The sequence below is a fragment of the Lichenostomus cassidix genome, chromosome 1 (assembly GCF_008360975.1).
Source record: "Lichenostomus cassidix isolate B80296 chromosome 1, HeHo_3.0, whole genome shotgun sequence".
Classification (NCBI taxonomy): domain Eukaryota; kingdom Metazoa; phylum Chordata; class Aves; order Passeriformes; family Meliphagidae; genus Lichenostomus; species Lichenostomus cassidix.
This window is the reverse complement of record NC_139479.1, coordinates 33,463,677-33,474,166: the sequence shown is the minus strand read 5'-3', so window position 1 is coordinate 33,474,166 and position 10,490 is coordinate 33,463,677.

The following is a 10,490-nucleotide window of genomic DNA, read 5'->3' as shown; positions in this document are numbered from 1 at the left end:
AACAATAAAAAATATTCTTATTGCATGCCATAAAAAAAAAAAAAAGATACAAAAGGTTAAGCAGAGCAGCCGGCATCTGCACACTAATGACATGATTGTTATGATAGGTGTTTGCTTTACCCTGGAGTGGTAACATTATAATTCATCCACTGCTGAATGAGTGGGGACAATTAATGCAGTCAATGTGTCCCACGTGCTCCCTGCAGCATTAACAAGGCAGCTCCAGGCCCCTCGGCATACACGGGGCTGAAAATTGAGCCGGCTCTCGCGTTGAATGTGATCCTGATTACCTCCGCGGGGGCCACCTGCTGCTTCGTGCCTGCCGGTCCTGTGCGCTGGCCGCCTCTGCCCGCGGGGCCCCCGGGGAGCGGGGCAGCTGACACCAATCTGGCGAGCGGGACAGCCACAATCGCGCCCCACGTGCCCGCCAGCGACACGCTGCGCGTGGCCACGCCGAGCCACCACGGGCAGGGCAGGCAGGGCAGGGCGATGCCCCCAGCGCCGCTTTGTGAGCCGCGACAAGCGCCGCTGCTGGCCGCGGGTGTGTGGCTGTGCCTGCCTGCGCCGGGATGCCGCCGTGCTGGGGTTGGGGGCATGCTGTGATGCTGGGGGATTTTGCTGGCGTTCAAAATGCTCTGAGGCTGTGGGGCTGAAAATGGTAGGCACCTGTGCATGGTGGGAAGCCAACTGCTTGAGTCCTGAGGTTTGTGTGTGTCCAGTGATAATGGAGATAAAGTTTTCCTATAGCTGTCGCAGTGCTCCTAAAGTAAGCCCGTGAAACAACATGAAAACTGGCTTCCATCTCTGGGCCAGCAAGAGGTGGGCCCTCACCGCCCCCTGCTCAGGTATTGACAGGTGAGGATCATGCTTGCAGCGGCACTGTGGTGCTTTTCATCTTCTCAGCCTATTCCCGGGGGTTCCTGCGAGGCTGTGATCAGTTCTGCAGGTCTGTGCCGCTGCAGCTGTGGTCAGAGCAGCAGCAGCACTGTGCAGCAGCATCAGGGATCCACGCCTGAAAATAGGAGGAGTCAGAAGAGAGAGGTGAAAGAGCCGAGTGGTGCCAGGTAAGCACTGCTGTGCTGCAGGGTGCCAAACACAGGTTTCATTATTCTGTAGTGAGAGCTTCTTGCACAGGAAGTTTGGAAGGGTTTAGCAATCTGCTTTCCTTTGCCCTCTGCTAAGTGGAGGGCATTTGCTTCATGAATATTCCATTACCCTGCTGTTCCCTGCAAGCCCTCAACCAACTTTTGAAAATAAACAAGTGTACACACTTCTAGGCAACAACATCCAGCCTTGCTTTCTTTTCTTTTTTCCTCTCCTCTAAACAGTAAAAAATGCCAGATGCTTTTTGCGTGTAATTCGTAATCTCTTAGATAGATCTCACATGCAATGTGTAAATGTACTGTAGATAGGTCCCAAGGAGCTATCATCTCTTCATGCCAGGCTATTAATCTTCCATTTACTGATTTAAATTATTTTAAGAAACTCACTTCTTCCTTAAAGCTTTCCAAAAGGGCCGCAAAACTCCTTTCAAAAGTCTATTTTGATTCCTGGAGAATATGCCACCAATCAACATTATAAATCTGAACTCCTATGACTACCTGTGTTACTGCACAAGCCAGCTGGAACTTGGCCACAATCATTTTCTCTTTTTGTAGACCACACAGCCAAGCTCACACATAAGAAATTGAGAAATTTCTATGTATTATTCATATTAATTATTTGTATTCAGCTGAGGCTGGACTCATTGTGATATGTATTTTAACAGATGTGTCATTCGTATAAATGTGCAAGAAGCGGGATTTCAGTTCTGGGGGGATATTTGCATTTCCAGACCTTCTTGCTTTTCATTCAAGATGAGCACCAAAATCTACATAAAATAACAGCAGAAAATATCACCAATATTTTTGGGTTTTTTTCCCCATTCTGCATGCATAAACCACATTCAAATCTGGATTTTAATCTGATATTTAGCTGATTCATCCATTCTTATTATGAATTGGGGAGTCTGAGTTTGCAATCTTAGATTTCTGTGTCTTGTAATTTCTCAAGATAAGGGAGATAAGATGATTTGCTTCAGGGAGAGAACTGGAAGATAGGTCTGATATTATCACTAAGGGCTCAGATAATGGCAAGTCTGTGTACTGTAGGTAGATAGCAGAATGTTTGGTGGAAATTATCCAAAAGAAGTAATAAGGTGACACCATTCAAAATTTGGAAGGTAAGAGAAGCAAGGAAAGGAAGATGATTCCTCCACAAGTAATAAAAGGAAATTGGTGAGTAAAATACAGGCTTTCAAAAGAGAAACGCTTTTTGTTTTGTTTTTGCTGACAATGGAATTATATTTTTATGGGGGAAAAAAACTAGTCTTTTAAAACAAACTGAAACAAAACTGTACTCTGAGAATTGTCACTCATTAAAAGTATTTCTCCACTGGTTCCACAAGGCAAGAAAACTCAAATGCCCTAACTCCCAGACCAGAGCCCACCCACCGAGTTATTTGCCTCCCCAGAGGAAACAGATCATTTTGATGCCATGAAAATAATATTAGTGCACAAAATTCAGATTCCTAAGGATATTAACATCTTTGCAGTCCTGAATTAATGAACAAATTTAGTTCAGAGTTGCAGCAAGCAATTTTTTTTACTGTGTGATAACCAATTCAAAATTAATTTATCAGCTTCCATCTGCTATTATAAAAAATACCAAAATTAGAGATTTTAGTAAAGAAACCTGAAAGCTGCAGCCATTGAACTCTGAACTAGAAGAAATGCTTGGTAACTCCAGGCTGTAAATAATTCCCTTTCTCTGAGGACTGGATAAAAAGTTAGACATACAGTGCTGTGTGATCAATTGATTTTACCTGCAGCCGGTCTGGACAAGAGGACCAAAAGAAAGGTTATGGCAGCACAGCCAGTGAATAAATTGCTGGCTTGACCCAGAGTGTAGCCAGTTTGTTTTGAAAAATATACCATTGTATATATGGGCAGTGTACTACACCACACTGCAGAGGCTTTGCTCAGGGCTCTATTCAGACTTCTCTGTCTAGAAAATAAAAATACAGTGTGAATGACGTTCAGACCTTTATTTTGAATCAAACCAAATGGCATTTGAGATTTTCTCCAAGATGAGTCAGTTCATATTTATTTCAGCAGGAGCATAATTGAATAGTAGAGTGCTCAGCCCCAAAAGCTGTGTGAAGGCATGTTTAAGCTGTTATTGCAGGCTTAGCAGGTCCTAAGAAATGGGAATCTCAAAGTTTCAACAGGTTCCTTTTTCAGTTTTGAATAAATTTTGCATGTGTCCCACAGATTTTTGCTAAATCTATTCTAGAGCCTAGCTGAAGTTTGAATGGCCTTTATATCACTCTATCCTTAAAAACTTGGCTTCCTGCAGTTTTGTGTGTATAGAAACCCCTACCTGAATCTTGTAGAGAGTATAAATTTGGAGTCAAAACACAAGATCAGGAATTGCTTTCACTCTTCTCAACTTCACTTCCCAGAGTGCCCAGTTTGTGGAGTAAAACCTTTGTTGTAATTCAGTGAATGTCAGCAATTGGATTTTTCCCCGCGTGGTTACATGAGACACCCGAACAGAGGTAACCTTTGTCAGTCAGGCATAGTCCTGCTTCCATAATGCCCATTTGATAAATTATACATGGGTACCTAATGTACTCTCATAAATGATTATAGGCTCTTATAGCTCTGTGTTTTATGGTGATATGTCATGGCACTGAAGCAGACAATATATTGTCCCAGAAGATGCCATGAACTCTGAGATGGCATTACAAATTCTACCAGTAAAAAATAACAAATTAAGAGCTCTAAAAGTAGAATACTTGACAACGCCTCCCTTAATTGAAGAAAACGTTCCTAATGAAAGCGAGTTGTTGCAGCAATTGGTGCATTGGTGAGAGAGAGACAGGGTTTGATTTAGGATCCCCTCTGGCTCTCTTGTTCCCCAAGCAATCAGGAGGAGCTTTGAGTGCTCAGTCCCTAGGGAAAGGCAAGCCTTACATCACTTACCAACCACGCCTCGTGTGATTAAGGGAGAGGTAGAAGCCTTCGAAAGGATTTTTGTCCAGTCCTTTTCATGAGGAGGAGGCTGAATAATATCTTCAAACTGTGGCCTTAAAACATGTCTAGAAATGTGGGATGAAGAAGGGTGAGTGGAATCAAATACCTGAAAGATGCAATAGCCACATCCTGTCCCAGGGACAAAATGCAATGAGAAAATTTAGGACCACTTCAGATGGGTCTGCTTTTTGTCTCAGGATTAATATTAATCATTTAGGATGCTGATCTCCAACATATGTTACAGCTACACCTAGAAGGGGCTGTAGGACAACACTCAGCAAAAGGTACTACTCAGGGTCAGAAGGGCTGCCACAACTGCACCCATGGACTGTGAAGTTTTCTTTCTCCACCAAAGGGCAAAAATGATGGCACTCACTAAGGAATCCCATTTAATTTTAAAAGTCTTAAATTTTCTGAAATGCACAAGATGATGGATATATGTGTTTAAGATGTTCTCATACCTTATGATTTAGAAGTCTTTTTCTTTTAAAGGATTTTTAACATTTTACATTAGAGGTGCATTGATTTTCATCCAAATTTCTGAAACACACTGAAGCTGTACAGCAGAACTTCAAGGCTGATGTGGCCTTAAGGTTAGGATTTGTAAAACAACAGTTGGCTGAAAGAGTTTCTCACACATTTTAGTGGACAACTACTTTTCCCTTTTTTTTTTTTAAAGTTTTTACTTCAAGGGATTACTTTTTTCTTTAAAAAGAAATCAATGTGTTTGATTTATAGGAGAAATTTTACAGTTTTACAGGGGAAGATTAACTGTTTTTAGGATAAAATGTAAAACTTCCTTTTTTTTTTTTCCTACCTTTTTCCTATCGCAGTGTCAAGTCAGCCATAGGAAAGAGTTCACCAGTCTAACCTAAAGATTGACTGCTGTGGTTCTAGAGCCATAGTGTGAATGACATTATGCTCAGGGAAATATTTCAGATTAAACCAGAAATGTAATACTAGAGAGGCTGGAAATTTTTTTAAAGAGAAAAATTAAGAAAACTCATGTTCTTACATCTTAGTCTGTAGTAGAGGTTTTGGGGATTCTTTTTTAATACACTTCTTCAGTTGAATGCTAGCTGACTGTGTGCCTTGCTATCTAAAAGAGAGTAGTTTTCTTGACAGTGTGTGCAATGACTGTAATCTCTATTTTTAAGAAACCCCAGTGCCTTAAAACTTGCATGGCAGATCCTACCTTAGAGTAGGTACCAGTGGATATCTGATTTGTGAGATACTCTTTGGGTTGGTTGGTTATAATGCCATGGCAGTGATTACTGTAATCAGCCAATGGTACTTTTCAGTAGGAGGAGACAAAGTCCAGTCATTAGAAATGGCACAATTACCCAGACAAGGTCATGTAATGGAAATTAATAGTGCGACAACTAATGATGATATATGGGTAGTTAGGAAATATGTCTGGAGATTTTTAGGCTGCTACCTAAGAAATAAGCACTGATCGTCTATTTCTACTTTTGAAAATGAAGAAACTGGTATCCAGGAAGAAGTGACTCTCATAAATGCAGTGGTGACAAATGCCATGACATTTCTTGGCTGTCTTCTGTGCATTAGCCAATGCAAGTAGTTGGCAGTCACTTGCCAGGAAAAAAAAATGCTTGAATAAAAGGAATAATTTGATCAAAAATAATTGTACCAGGGATACGTATTGCACCATGCTTAATGCCATCTTAAACAGCAGTGCTTCATGTGAAGGATTAGTTGGTAGTGGAAGAAAAGCAGTTAGAGTAGAACCATCGTTTTGGTGTCATCTGCTGAATTTTTGGCACACGTGGATGACCCTTCTCCACAGGCTGAACACAATTATCCCAGGAGTTACTGCAGCAGTGCCATTGATGAAAAGGATGACATCGACCTGCTCTGAAGCAGCAGGGAGCTGCCAGTGCTGCCAGGCAGGGGATGGGTGCTGCCAGCAAGACCCCAGCTCATCCATCATCATCCCATTAGCCAGGGAGAGAGAGCCCTTGCTGTCCCCTTCCTGCCCCTCCTGGACACTGGCAATGGCACCAGTTTGGCACCATGCAAATGAGTGTGTAAGAGCTGCTGCTGAGGATACAGCTATGTGAACAGCATGGGCAGGCAGCCTGGGAACACCAGCAGTGTGAAACTGAAGGAAGAGCGCTGGGAGACGGTGAGGCTGTGGCAGAGGAAGGAGACGACAGCAGGCAGTCTGGCTATTGGCTATTGGGTCAGGCCTGCCCAAAGGCAGACAGGGTGGATGAAGGCTTAGACAAGGGAAGGATTTTCAGCCATCAGACCAGCATGTGTACATGAAGACAAAATGCAAGGCCAGACTGCCTCTGGTGAATACTGAGCAAAGCTAAGGAAGAGATTAGAAATGGACAGTCACCAACATCTAATTACATTTTAAGTCTTCTTCAGGATAAATCTGTCAAGAGTTGACACAGTTGACACATTGAAAACAGGAATTCTTTTTGGTGTTTTTATTTTGTTGGTTTGGTTTTGGTGTTTTGGGATTGGTTTTTTTTTCCCCAAAGGGGGAAATTAGCCTCAGTGACCTCCGGTAGCTCCCACTGACATTAGATCCTTCCACTGACTTCAAAAGAAATTGGATTGGGCCCAAGCAGTCTAGAAGTGAAGGAGTGCACGGAAGAAAGAAACCAATTTGCTGAAATAGCAAAGGCTAACAACAAGAGAAGGCTGCTTGGCTGTCTTCTGAAAGATGGTGTATGAGTAGATTCTCTCCCTGTTTACAAATACACCATATTTTATAAGAATATAAAATGCAGGACTGAAGTGAGACTTCAGTGGTTCAGTCAGATGTTCCCTTAAGCGGAACCATGATAACCTCAAGACACTTGGTCAGATTAAAGTGATTTACAGAAGTTCTGTAGATCTGGCCCACTATATCTATAGGGAAGTTGCTTTATGTGACTACAGTTCCTCAGTGGCCTCTTTTACTAGCATATACAGGCATCATGGCAGCTGAAATTTCATTCACTAGTGTGTTTATAGTCAGAAACAACCACCTAGGCAATGCAACACCAGTAGTTTAATCCAACAGAATGTTTGTTTCTGCTCATGATAACATTGTTTTAGTTTTTTTCATATTTGCTCACTAAAAATATTGATGATTTTTGCTAATTTATTGTCCTCCTGTGGGTAGTATCTCCCTACAGCAGAACGGACTCAGTTATCTCATCCTCAGTGAAGCTGATATACCTCAAGGGACCCAACATTCATGCAGCTGCTTCAGACCAGCAATGAGTAAAAGAACATCACCAGAGTGGGATTTACAGCCTCCTCTGACCACTGCTAAGTACCAGTTCAACAAATCTAAGTTACACTCACAGGTAGGAGGCAGCTAGAAGGGTTGGAAGCTGTTTGGAAAAGACTGAACATCCCCTTTTGCTGTCATGGTGCTGTAATGCTGCAGTACACAAGCACATGGGTGCAACAAAAAGACGAGATGTAGCAAGAAGCACTCTAGTCTGCAAGGAAATTCAGAGCAAAAAAAACCATCAGAAACTCCTAAAGAAATAAGGCAACATTGTGCCAAACTTTCTGCTGTGCACTTGCAGCTTTATAACATTTAACTTTTTGAAAAATTTTAGAATTCAATTACTTTATTTCTTAAATATGTTTCAGAGCCTTAACACATCTAATAACAGCAGATCAATAGGCTCATTGCCCTACAGTGTATCACAGCACCAGCAAATACCTATGTTATGAAACTAAGTGAATTTACTGGAGTGTAAACCCCCAGTGAGTTTTCTGTAATCAGCCAGCAGGCCTTCAGGGCAAGAGAATTAATGTATTTTAATATTTTAGGTTATCTTCCATATGGCATAATGCTATACCCCATCTGTATGTGTGAGTGTGCAAACAAATGTAGGAGGTTTTTTTCCAGAAATAATTTTCCCGTAGTGGAAGCTCACCTGCTTTCTAATATCTTTTATCATCTACTCCTTCAAACAAACTCAGACCAAAACTTGGAAGAGTGTGAGTCTACAAATAGCATTAATGTCTGTAGAGCTGAATTAGATTATTTCAATTTTTTTTTCTCTTTGCAATGTTGAAATGCCTGTTCTCTTTTAAAGGAGTTAACCATTTAAAAAACAAGGCATCCTTGGAAGAGACTTCTTTGTGAAACTTATCACTGATTTACAAAACAGCATGCTCAAGGTTTCATAAAATCATTGTCATATAAGTGTTCTGAGAAAGTTTACCTCTTGTGGTATCCCTTTGTGGACATGCTGGCACAGCAGCCATTGGCCACAGGGTCTCTAGTCAACTTAATGTGCTCAGAAACACAGCTCTTGGTAAGAGCAGGTAAAGGGTGATGCCAAAAGAGAAAAACACATGCACATTCATATTTACATAGGCATTTATACTGGTTCCCATGGAGGATTACAGAGAATTTTTAATAACTCTTCAGGACAGTTGTGGGGAGGCAACAAAGGGGAGCAAGCACCCCTTGCTGAGTCCTCACATCCTGATGTGATCCTCACATCACCTCCTTGGGTGCCCTGTTCTTAGCTTACACAGACCTGGTGTGCAGTAAGGTCAGCAGTAAAGGTGTCAGGGACAGCCCTGGCAGGGAACTACACAGCTTTCCCAAACTTGGCTGCATCAGGTTGAGTGAATCTCCTCTCTAAGTAATTTTGGCATCGGCATTAGATAATGTCCACTATTAAAAAATGTAGGTTGGTAAGGATTTAAATTCAGGCTTACTTCACAAGCTGTACAAACTAGGACAGGAACACCCTGTATTTGTGCCTGCAGTAAAATATTTTTAAAAGAGAGGCTTTTAAAGTTAAAGGAGAAGCTGCACCACTATCAGCACTACCATAGATTCAGTAAGAGAGAGTACAGCCTGACAAATGCACATCAGCTGTCATGTGCCTTTGTAATAGAGGTATTATTTACTACTTCAAGAAAAAATAAACAGCACTGTTTGTTTGATCTCTGTCTCAGAGAAGAAGCAAACTGCAGAGACTTAAAGAGTGGCATTGTTAACTAGCACTGTTGGATAAATTCTTTCATGAAAAAAGAAAGAAACTTTAAAAACAAGTTACATAATAGACCTTTTGTAGCATGTTTTCTTCTGAATCCTGAAATTAATAATGCATTGCTGATATTGTAGTAAACTCATTGAAGCACTGGTGCTGTGAACAGGAGGGTGGAATTTACAGAAGAAAACTCCCTTTCCAGAGACATGCTGTCCGAGTAAGTAGTAGTTTGTTTGTTTGTTTGTTTGTGCACGTTTTTGGGAGTCATGTGGGAAAATGGATTTTGTGGGAATGTTGGCAACTGAATAAATGAGTTTCACAGATGCAGGTGTACTGTCAGGAAAACAGAGACTGTGAAGGACTTCCATGGAATCCCATTAGCACCATATGGTGTGACAAGCAGTTGTGTGCACTCTGGTGCAGCCATGCACCATTTTTAGGGTGCTCCATGGTGGCACAACCTGCAGTGCGTCTGCTCCTGCTCTGTGTGAGGATGAAAGTCATCCACAGCCAAAGATTTTGCAGAGTTGGAGGCTGAAGAGTTTGGTGACAAAGTAGAAAGCTAGTAAAAGCCAGAATGTTGTTGCAGAACAGGAGGTATTCAAATCAGAAAGGAAGGTAATTTTTACAGAATTTTGGGGAAGAAATCAGAGGAACTTATACCAAATGGCTGAGCCCTATGACCTAATCACACACCTAAACCATCCCTACTCATGGATTTAGGCCACGTTTTTGTCATTTCTCAAAGCCTAGTACCAGCCTTTCACCCCATTACTACGTATTTTTGCATAGACCTCCTTGAAGTAATTTTCAAAGTTGTCATTTTGGGTTGTTGCCTAATGAAATGGGTTACATATTCATGTTATTCGTTTATATATGTCTGTTTCATAGTATTCCAAATCCTTTCCTCTAAATCTAACCTCTATTTTTAATGGTGAAGTCCAACAGTTATGCTTTTTTCACAACCAAAAGAAGCTAATCAAAATAAGCTAAGAGAGGTGTGGAATTCTTTTACCACATTTTTTTCCTAACTAAACTAATGTCATTGGCTTCTTTCCCACATATCCCATCATTTATGCTTCTCTAGTTTTGGTTTATTTTCTACATCTAATAAAAAGTGTAACAGAGAGAAAAAATAATAAAGCAGTGTAATGGCACAAAAATATAATTTGAATCCTAGTGCATGGCAAGTTCATGCTAGAATCAAAATTATCACTTACATTTGCAGTTTCCTCAAAGCAGATCCCAACCCACTGCTACATTTACATTTGATCAGTTTTTAAGTGTGCAAACTATTAAAAAAAAGGGTTCCTTTCAAAAACTAATGATGCAGATCACAGTTTTTTCATTAAATTTTTCACAGCTTGACACTGGCAGTTTTAGCTGGGTTATTTTCTGGTTTGACTTGAAAATTTGCCTTTAATTT